The sequence below is a fragment of the Aquarana catesbeiana genome, linkage group LG09 (assembly GCF_042186555.1).
Source record: "Aquarana catesbeiana isolate 2022-GZ linkage group LG09, ASM4218655v1, whole genome shotgun sequence".
In the NCBI taxonomy this organism is placed as follows: domain Eukaryota; kingdom Metazoa; phylum Chordata; class Amphibia; order Anura; family Ranidae; genus Aquarana; species Aquarana catesbeiana.
In genome coordinates this window covers 172551060-172560805 of record NC_133332.1, presented here as the reverse complement: position 1 = coordinate 172560805, position 9746 = coordinate 172551060, and the positions used below count along the sequence as shown (strand labels likewise).

General features: G+C 40.3%; 1 pseudogene; it reads right to left on the bottom strand.

Annotated features, from left to right (window-relative positions):
• Nucleotides 1–8276: 8276 nt before the first annotated feature.
• LOC141109064 (U2 spliceosomal RNA) lies at nucleotides 8277–8410 on the bottom strand (annotated as a pseudogene).
• Nucleotides 8411–9746: the final 1336 nt, after the last annotated feature.

The window sequence follows — 9746 nt, the reverse complement described above, 5'->3', positions numbered from 1 at the left end:
TATATATTAATAAAAAAAGGGGAAACACCAGCATTGCAGTCAAACTGTGGCTGACGATTTTAAAAAATGGGGCAGGAGAATAAAAAAAAGGACAGAGATACAAAAACAAAAACAAAGTGTGTATACAGCATTGTATACAGCACTAAATGCAATGCTGTTAAACACTGCACTATACTCACATTACACTATACTCACACTACACGGACATTACATTACACTGACACTCTACACTCACATTAACACTAACTAGCTTGCTGAGCCCTGCTCTATCTTCAACTTTACACTGCAAAAGTTTCCATGGGAAGGAACCTTTTATAGTATGGGGTGGGGCTATGAGCACTGAGCCATGATTGGGCAAAGTCATCATGACTTTGTCCAATCAGGGCTCTCACAGTGCTCTGTGCCCTGAATGAGCAAAGCTTTGAACCCAAATGGGCGCTGTTCAGGGCTGAACTGATTCTCGGCCCGGACAGTTTTCCCTTCTTTAATATTTAGCCAGTAGTTCACTGTCTGCCCTTGCTAGCTTACAACTGTCTTGTCACTGGCCAATTTCTATCAATCTTTCCTGCAGAATTAAGGGACTACAGAAGATACAGCAGTGTAAAGTTTTCCAGCAAGCAGGACATTTTTAGTGAGGCAGAATTGTGCTAGAGAAAAAGAATAGAAGCAGGTGTTCATCAGTGCAAAATTAGCTAGAAGCAGAACAATTTTAACTCCTTGACGCATACGTAACACAAATATGCGGCCCCACTGCACTGGCCTTTTTTCTGCGGGGCAGCATATTTGTGTATCTCCCTTTGTGCTTGGAGCATGCTGTACAGTCCCTTACCGAGAGCCCCAGGCCTCGTACTAACGATCAGGTACCGGAACTCCCACTTCTGAGTCACCTGATCGCTGTGGTTGCCTCTGATTGGCTATCACAGGGATCAGTCTCTGTGAAGTCCGCCCCTTTGTTTCTCTCTCTGTGAATGGAGAGGAAAGATACATTGTATCATTGCCTTTCCTTGCAGAGAGAAAAAATGTGTGTAAAAAATTAATAAATAAATATTTAAAAAAAAAATAAAAAATAAAGAAAAAATACCTAGATTAAGGTTTGATCTAGGCCAGTGCCAGGGTTAGTATTTGGGCCAAGTAAGGGTCAAAGAATAAGGTCAGGGTCAAATGTCAGAGTCAGTAAATTTTGGCAGGATTTTTTTATAATAGTGCTAGTGTCAGTTAAACTGGGTACACACAGGCTGAATGTCAGGAGACAAAAGCCGGTTAAAAAAAAACGGTGGAAATTCAGGTTGTGTGTAAGTTGGTCTGTCCATCAGAAGCCAGCCAGCTTCTGTCAGACCTACATGCTGGAAAACCAGCATCTGACCAACCCGAGCATTTTCAGCCAGTGGCATAGAGCGATGATCGGACTGTTCTGGTGGGGGGACCATTCCCCTGTCAAAACACAACAGCTCAGCAGGGGAGATTGGTGAACTAACCTCACATGGTTAATACAGCAGCTCTGACCGGAGCTGACAGTTTCTTTTCATTCAACTAATAGTGTGTACCAGGCTTTTGTGTCAGTGTTAATACAGCAGCACTGACCGGAGCTGACAGTTTCTTTTCATTCAACTAATAGTGTGTACCAGGCTTTAGTGTCAGTGTATTTTAGGTAAGACAAAAAAAGTAAAATGCGCACTATTTTTTCTGGGTTGTAACAGCTACATTTTTTTTAAAAAATTACATTTTCTTTTTTGGGCCAGTTTTCCTTAAAAAAAAAAATCAGGAGATATCTATAACCATTTATCACCAAATGAAAGCCCAATGTGTCCTGAAGAAAACAAGTTACAGTATAATTCACCTGGATGTACAAAGTAGTTGTGATGATATGTTTGGTTTTACTAAGACATGTCAAAGTTGCAAAATTGTGCTTAGGGATTAAGATTTGTTTTACCCTTAGGTGTGATGGAGTAATGAGCAAGGCTAGGCCCAAATTTACTAGAATCAAAAAATACAGGCTGGGGCTTGACTACAAAAATTATGATACTAAAAATGATACATTTGTGTAAAACTAGCCATAATAGGGCATTTGTAATCAGGTATAATAGGCAAAATGTACCATAGACAAAGAGTACAGACATGATTTTTACTACAGGCATTAGGAGAAATCAGAAAAAATAAGCCTAAATAGTGTATGCCTAACTTGAGAAAGTCATGTAATCTGCGACGCAACGCGTCAGAAGGAGTCGGGTGACGTTTTACCTCCGGTCACAGCCCGAGACCTAAAGTCTTTGATTATATCGATGCTGAAAATTTAAATTTCAAATGTAAGTTGCTGCTTTCAATAAATATAATATTTTATCGAATTACTGCACTATGGAGATCTTCTTTCCTCTATGAAAATTAAAAGAGAGAAGCTGCGCTAAAAAATCCCAATCATTCAAATTAGGCATATAAAAAGTCCATATTAAAATTCGCTTTTTCTTTTTATTGGCACCGCAGTGATTTCACACAAAGAGGAGAGTGCCCAACCACCGTAACAAAAACCTGCTTACCAGATGGCAAGCATAAAGGGCAGATGGCTATATACGAGTTCCCCACTGACAAGGGCACGTATGATGAAATGTGTCTGGAGGAGGATGGTGAGAGGGAGAGATTGCAGCCATCCAGCCTGCTTAAACCAATTTGATTGTCATCTGCAAGCTAAAGGCCGTGGCTGGGTTATAGCAATCTGCCCTTTATGCTTGCCGTCTGGTAAGCAGGTTTTTGTTACGGTGGTTGGGCACTCTCCTCTTTTTGTGAAATCACTTTGGTGCCAAGAAGAAGAAAAGGTGATTTTTAATATGGACCTTTTATATGCTTAACTTGAATGATTGGGATTTTTTTAGCGCATCTTCTCTCTTTTAATTTGCTTTTTGTGTGTATCCCACTTTATGCTGCTGCTTGTACATATTTTTATATAGCCTTTATTTAAAATTTAGCATGGTTCCTTTTGCCATTTTATCTTCTATGAGTTGCATATGGGGGAGAGTGGAGGAGTTTAAGGAGGCTGTATAAAACACAGAAGAAAAACACTGTTTATTCTTATCCATCACCGATGCTGCATACCTTTGCCGTGTTTGATATTCCAAAGAGAAAATTGTGATTAGAGAGGATCCTCGTGGCTTACACTTACCAGAAGCATCATTAGACCCCCTGAGGTCTATATCCGAAGGAGAGGCTGGGGAACACTTGTGGTGGATTTCGGATGGTGGAAGAGAGTGTGACTATACATTAAGATTTGATGTTTTTTCCTGCACTTGATTACTGCACGTTTTACTTATGCATGCTTTGATGACATTGAAGATTCTGGCATATATTCGTCTGCACATGCACTTTTCAACACATATATGAATTTTAGAGTTTTTGATGTATATACTTGGAATTTTTTATTTTTGATACTTGGAGATGTTTACATTATGCACTTTTTCATGTATATGAATTTGGATCACTACATATATTCACTGTTGTAATATGGGCTGCAGCAACTGGAAGTGTTTTTGCACTTTTTTTTTTCTTTCAATCAATGCAGCAGCATGAGATGAACAAAGAGAACTCAAAGAACAGATGACAGATGAACAGTGAATGTTCCAGTTTATGCATACTAAATTAAAAAAGTGCCCTATCAACACGACAGAAAAATAAAAAAAACTCACAAATGAACTTAAAACCCCAAAATATCACCCCCCCAAAAGCCCCCTTTTTAAAAGAAAGTGTTGCAGCAAAAAAAAAAAAAATTTACTGCTGAACAAAGGAACTAAATACAATGAAGGACAAGAAATCCCCCATTAATAAAGAAGACAGCAATGGTAGTTAATTGTGCAAAAATCTAGTTTCCCTAAAATCTATGTATTTCAACAGCTTTTCCTGTGTTTTCCTACAACAGCTCCTGATTAATTCTCACAGTGGCTGTTCTGTGCACCCCTCTCCCCCTTTATAGTGATGAGGCTGGCTTATCCAAAATGCCCTTAATGGCCTTTCCAATTCTGCTGGCTATAGGTTAAACACCATGCTTTGCATTATGCTTCTTTCAGGCAAATCTGCACAAAAATTAATGGGAGAAATTACAATCCTGGAGGATTTGCCTTGAACTCATGGTGTGTTCATGGCAGTGAACCCAAACCACACCAAACATCTGTTCCAAAGAGTGTCGATTTAGCAGTTGATAATTTTTTTTGAATGAAACCCATTTTTATTAACTTTACATTGTAAAATTAAGTTTAAATTAGTTATTGTGACTGTAAACTTAGTGTGCTCTTTTATTTACTCCAACTTCACAAATAGTATTTGAATGTGATAACAGATGAAAACACTCAAAAAGCAAAACCTATCTTTGTTGTGTTTAAATATGTGTTGAATCATTTCCACCTGTTTAAAATATGCAGTAAAACATCTCAGCTGGAGATGCACAGAAAAATTACAAGCCCTACTTCATTCAGCAAACCTTGCTTGCAAATTCATATTTTTTTTTACCAGACTCAGATGTAAAAAAAGTTTATTAATCTAATAGGTACATTTACTATCTTCCCTTAAATCAGAGGGTAAAGACATGGAGTCAGTTTTAAGGAACCGTGACACTAAAAAGAAAAGCAAACAAACACAGCTTGCAAAAAAAATATTATTGATAGTAACCAGTCCCACTGTCTGAGATGCTATGGTTCCACCCACCAATCGCTATGTCAGTGGTGTGTCTCTGCAGAAATAGGGGTGGGGCACACAGATTTATTCTTACAAAACTTCTCTCTAAAAAGAGAAAAGCCTATTTGTTTGGTTTGAGTGTTTTGTACACTTGTAAAAAAGCTATTTTTTTTTGTGAATTTAAACCACTAGCGCAAATATTTTTTTTCCATTAAAGGATATAATTAATGCTGAATATGAACAAGGACTGGGTGTTTAAAGTAATCCTGTTAGCCACTTAAAACGTTTAATAGTAAAGTTCCTGCTTGAGAGTGGATACTAAAAGATGTCTGTCATTAATTTTGTCAGCCAGAAAATCCTTCACTGTGTGCATATCTGAAATTAGAATCACTTTGTTATGGAGGGCTTGAATACAAAGCTAGGCACCTCCAACGGCCTCTTCTCTGTCTAGTAATTTTACTTTTATTGGACAGAAGAATATTGCTGACTCCATTTCACCTTGATTTAGGCCTGCAGTAACAAAGGAAAGCTATTTTCAGTCAAAGACACAGAAAGAAGGGTTTTCTGACTTAAAGAGGTAGTATTAGGCACCTTGTGATGTCTGCTTTTAAACATTGGCCAGGCAGCAGCACTGGTCTTTTTCCTCTTTGTAAAAAATAAACTGGAAATTTGATTTAAAAGTTTCAAATAGTTGAAAGTACTACTTTAAAGAAAAAAACAACCTAAATATAAAAGAGTCAAAAAAATATAGTCGCATAGTTACTCTACATATAACATCCAGTGATCTCATGTAGTGCTTATAATCTGTAATAATAAAGGTATCCAAAAAATACTGATGTCAATTTGAAATAGGATTTGTATATGGCTCCATTTTCAAATATGAGCAAATAATGTGTTATTGTTGATAAACATACCTAGGAACGAATCCAGCAACCAGATCTAATGAACATGTTTAAAAGCTAAAGCACATAAAAGTTGCTAGTGTGATGATTCAGAAGTAACGCTAACTCACCCTGTATTATATTGGTCTTCCAAACCATGGAATACTATCTGTAACCAGCTAATATTGAGGGTTGGAGTTTCTGTGAACAATGTAATCATCTATGTCTTCTCTCCACTCCATGAGATATTATATACAAGATACCACATTTGCTTCTGGTGGACTTCTATCTTGTTTGGCTCCTAAGGATTTCATCATTGTATATTATTACAGCCCATTTTGATACTCTACATTGGGTATATTTAGCCCTTGTGTAAAACTTTCTGGAATACTGTGCACTGAGGCAGGAACATTATAGGCTCCTAGTCTGCTTAAGGATTTTTTTTCTACCTTTCTATGAGACTGTATATGTGCTTTTAATTACTCTAGCAGAATTACTGATTTAGCATATAATACTATTTAACATTTACTATATATGAGACATTGTGGCACCAGTATGTTACTGTAATGATTGCTTGGCCAAAGATTTTTCCATGTGCTTTAGCTTTTAAACATTTTCTAAATAAAATATAATTGTAGATTGTTTATTTGACGTGTCATTTAATTTGAATTACTTGCTTGGGTAATAGTCAAAGTCTGGTGTTTTTATTCATAGAGTATAGTTATATTGTTGTACAGACAACTCCGCCTTACATTACAATAATAATTTTAAATTGAAATAATGTATTAATTCATACAGAGGACCTGGCTGTGAAAAATCATTTTTTAGCCTACTTATTTAGGATATATATGATAATTTTATATTGGGTGCAAAGCCCTTTCTTGAATTAATATTTTTACCAATGTTTACTTTTTGTAAAAAAATTGTTAATTTTTGCATAAATGTAGTTTGTAGTAATAATTAATAACCTTAGTAGTGTTCTTGTGAGAGGTACTGACATAAGGGACCAATAATATTATATATACTAGATGTATCACACACCCCACATGAACAGTATTATAAGATTATGAACAAGGTTTTGTTTGGCTTCAGGCAGAGGTCTTGAATGTTTATCTAACAGTTTGTAGCGTAACATAATTTTCTTTAAAACAAAATCAGAATATAATGCCTTTATCTGACAGGATTACAATGAGGACAAATATCACATTTACTGTTTTATAGATTGTTTTATGCTTACAACAAAGTGTTTACACTTTCAAAAAGTAATTAGACTTTGTTTTTGTCAGTCTCATTTTGTCTTCAGATAAATACAATATATCATCCTTTGAGATTTGTTATTCAAGCATCAATAGTGTGATAGAGAAGTGCTTGCCAGGCAGCCTGTGGCGAAACTTGCAAAATCCATTTAATAAAATATGTTGTTTAAAATATGATCTTGTACCTGTGCTAGTAATTATCTTCAGATAGGTGTGGGAACATTTAAGTAAACATTTTAACAGACATTGAATAGTAAACATTTTCTCTCAAAATATGTGTGTAAAGTAATTTTGAAGCTTTAACTGTAACCTGTAAAAAGTTCTAAAATGTCTATACCACTTCCTATTCCCAGGACTCTCTCATATTCAATTTTGGACACTTCTCTGCAGTGCTTAGTAGGGATGGGCCAACGGTTCGGCCCAAGCATAAGTTCAGGCCGAACTTTGGTTGTTCGGACGTTCGGTGAACAACAAACATTATGCAGTGTTCGTGGCAATTTTTTTCTTTTGAAAAGCCAGTGGAGTGCAAAACACACCCAAAAATTTCCGTTTGGTGCCAAAAAAAGTGCACCCACATAAAGAGTGACACACTAAAATGTGCAATGGGTGTTACACTCCACTAGGGAAGGACCTTACCCTGATCCCCCGGGCCCTTAGGCTCCAAACGGGGACTGAGGTACTTCACTTGGGTCCATCTGGCCGAAACCAGACGGACCCCCGTTCTCTGGAAGGTCTGCCGAAACAGACCCACCCAAGTACTAGGTGGGACTCTCCCGAAGGGAGCCCCCATGAGAGAGGGTGAACCAAGCCAGAAGGCCTATGTCCCTTCCCAAAACTTTCAAAGTAGGCCCGAGGACCCACACCCTACTCATCACACAGTGACAAACGTGTACACACATCAAACAAAATACAAAAAAGTGACAAACACGGGGATGAATAAAAAGGAAGTGGGGAGAAGGAAGTGGGAGAGCGAAAAGTGATCATTGTGTAATACAATGGCTGGCCCTCTGGCCAGGAATAAAAATTTCCCCTGGTCCTAGCCAAAAGGCTTTGCCCTAGAGGCACGTGTGACCATGGTGCCATAAAGTGCCAAAACACTGCGACTGTATGGCACCCCTGAACTGCCACTTCAGGGGCACATTCACCACTGGCTTTTCGTGTAACCCTGACCACCAGCCCAGACCACAGCAGCCCCCACCCCAGCCAGGAAGGCCTGAAGTTCTGGAAGCTTGGTGAGTGCCCTTTACCATCAGGCCTCACCGTCGCTCCCATCCCTCCTACCTAATTACATTCGGGAAATACTAACCACTCCCCCCTCCTAAAGGAGGAGCCAGTGTTCTCTCCCGAAAAACTGACCGGAGCTAGAGCTACCCCAATCTAGGCCAGAAGGCCAGGGACCCAACCCTCTGGCCAGACCCAGTGGTTCTCCATCCCCATCAGAAGGCTTCCCTTTCGGCTATGAACTGCTCCAGGTTACCTTTACACCAGCAGGTTTTGCATAGCCTATGCCATCCCTGATACCACTTCGCCGTAGATCAGGGACAGAGGCAAGCGCCACCTCCTGGCAACTGATAAGAACAGATACTACACTTGATCTTAGCCAAAAGGCTGAGAAGCGAAGAACACCATTAAAGTCTAAGGGACACTAACATGAAAAACCAAAAGTGGTCATTTTAAAGACTTATATGCAAGTTATTGTCATAAAAAGTGTTTGGACTTCCGGTTCTGGCGCCGCATGGAGTAGCTGCCTCTCAACGCAGCTCCCGCACTACGGACACAAAACCGTCATATAAAAACAGCCAAGAAGCCCACATCCACCCTCGGCCACCCCGGGTGTCATCCCTCAGTCTATGGACCGATGCGTGGAAGTACTCGGCTCCCGCACGAACACGGCCCAGACGGTGCCGCCAGCCCAGCCGCAAATCAAGGCCCCGGCTTCGGCCTACACGGAACCTCACTCAGGCGCTCAGATGGCGGAGATGGAGGTAAGCGGCAGCACAGCCCCTCATTCCTCCCTACAAGCCTCCTCTGCTCAGCCACTACCTCAGACTTCCTCTCCCTAAGCCTCCCTTTCTCAGGCCTTCTCCATACAAGCCCCCACTCCACAGTATGCCGGGGACCACAAAACAGAGCGCATAGCGCAGGCTGTAGCAGCCCTCCTGTCCCCCATGATTTCTGCATCTGTGGAAAAGGCTGTCAATGCGGGGATGAAACAAATAAAGGCCCAGCTAGGGGAATATAACACTAGGCTGAACGAGCTAGAACACCGCCTAGCCAGCATGGAAGAGGAGATGTACCAAGCCCAGGCCACAGAACAAGCACAAGACAAGACAAACCAATATATTATCCAAAAACTCGATGATTTGGAAAAAAGATCCAGAAGGAGCAACCTGCAGTTTGTGGGGATACCTGAATCTCTTCAAGCATCTGCTCTATCAGACTTCTGCTCACAACGCATCCTGGAGGCGCTAGGCCTTACAGGCTCTTGCACGGTGGAACGCACACACCGGATGGGGTCCTATAATGAGGAACGCAAGAACCCTCGGCCCATCATCGCTAAATACCCGAACTACTCTGACAAGGCCCTTATTCTCCAAAAATTCAGACAAACCCGCTCGCTCCAAATCGATGGCGTGAAGGTTCTGATTTTTGCCGACTACTCCATCGAGGTCTCAAAGAAGCGCAAAGCCTTCCAGCAGATATGTTCAGAACTCTTTAAACAACAAATTAAATTCACTGTGGCCTTCCCGGCTACCCTATGCCTCAAGACACCTAGCGGCGACCAGCTATCCTTCCAAGAACCCTCGGAAGCAGAAGCTTATCTGCGGTCTATGCTTTCAAACCCCCACCAGCACACCCCTTCTAAAGCTACTCCGATTAACAGCTCCCAGGATCAACGGAGTCCACGCAAAGACTCCCCCAAACACTTCAGATCCTCGATCTCGGAGCAGCATTG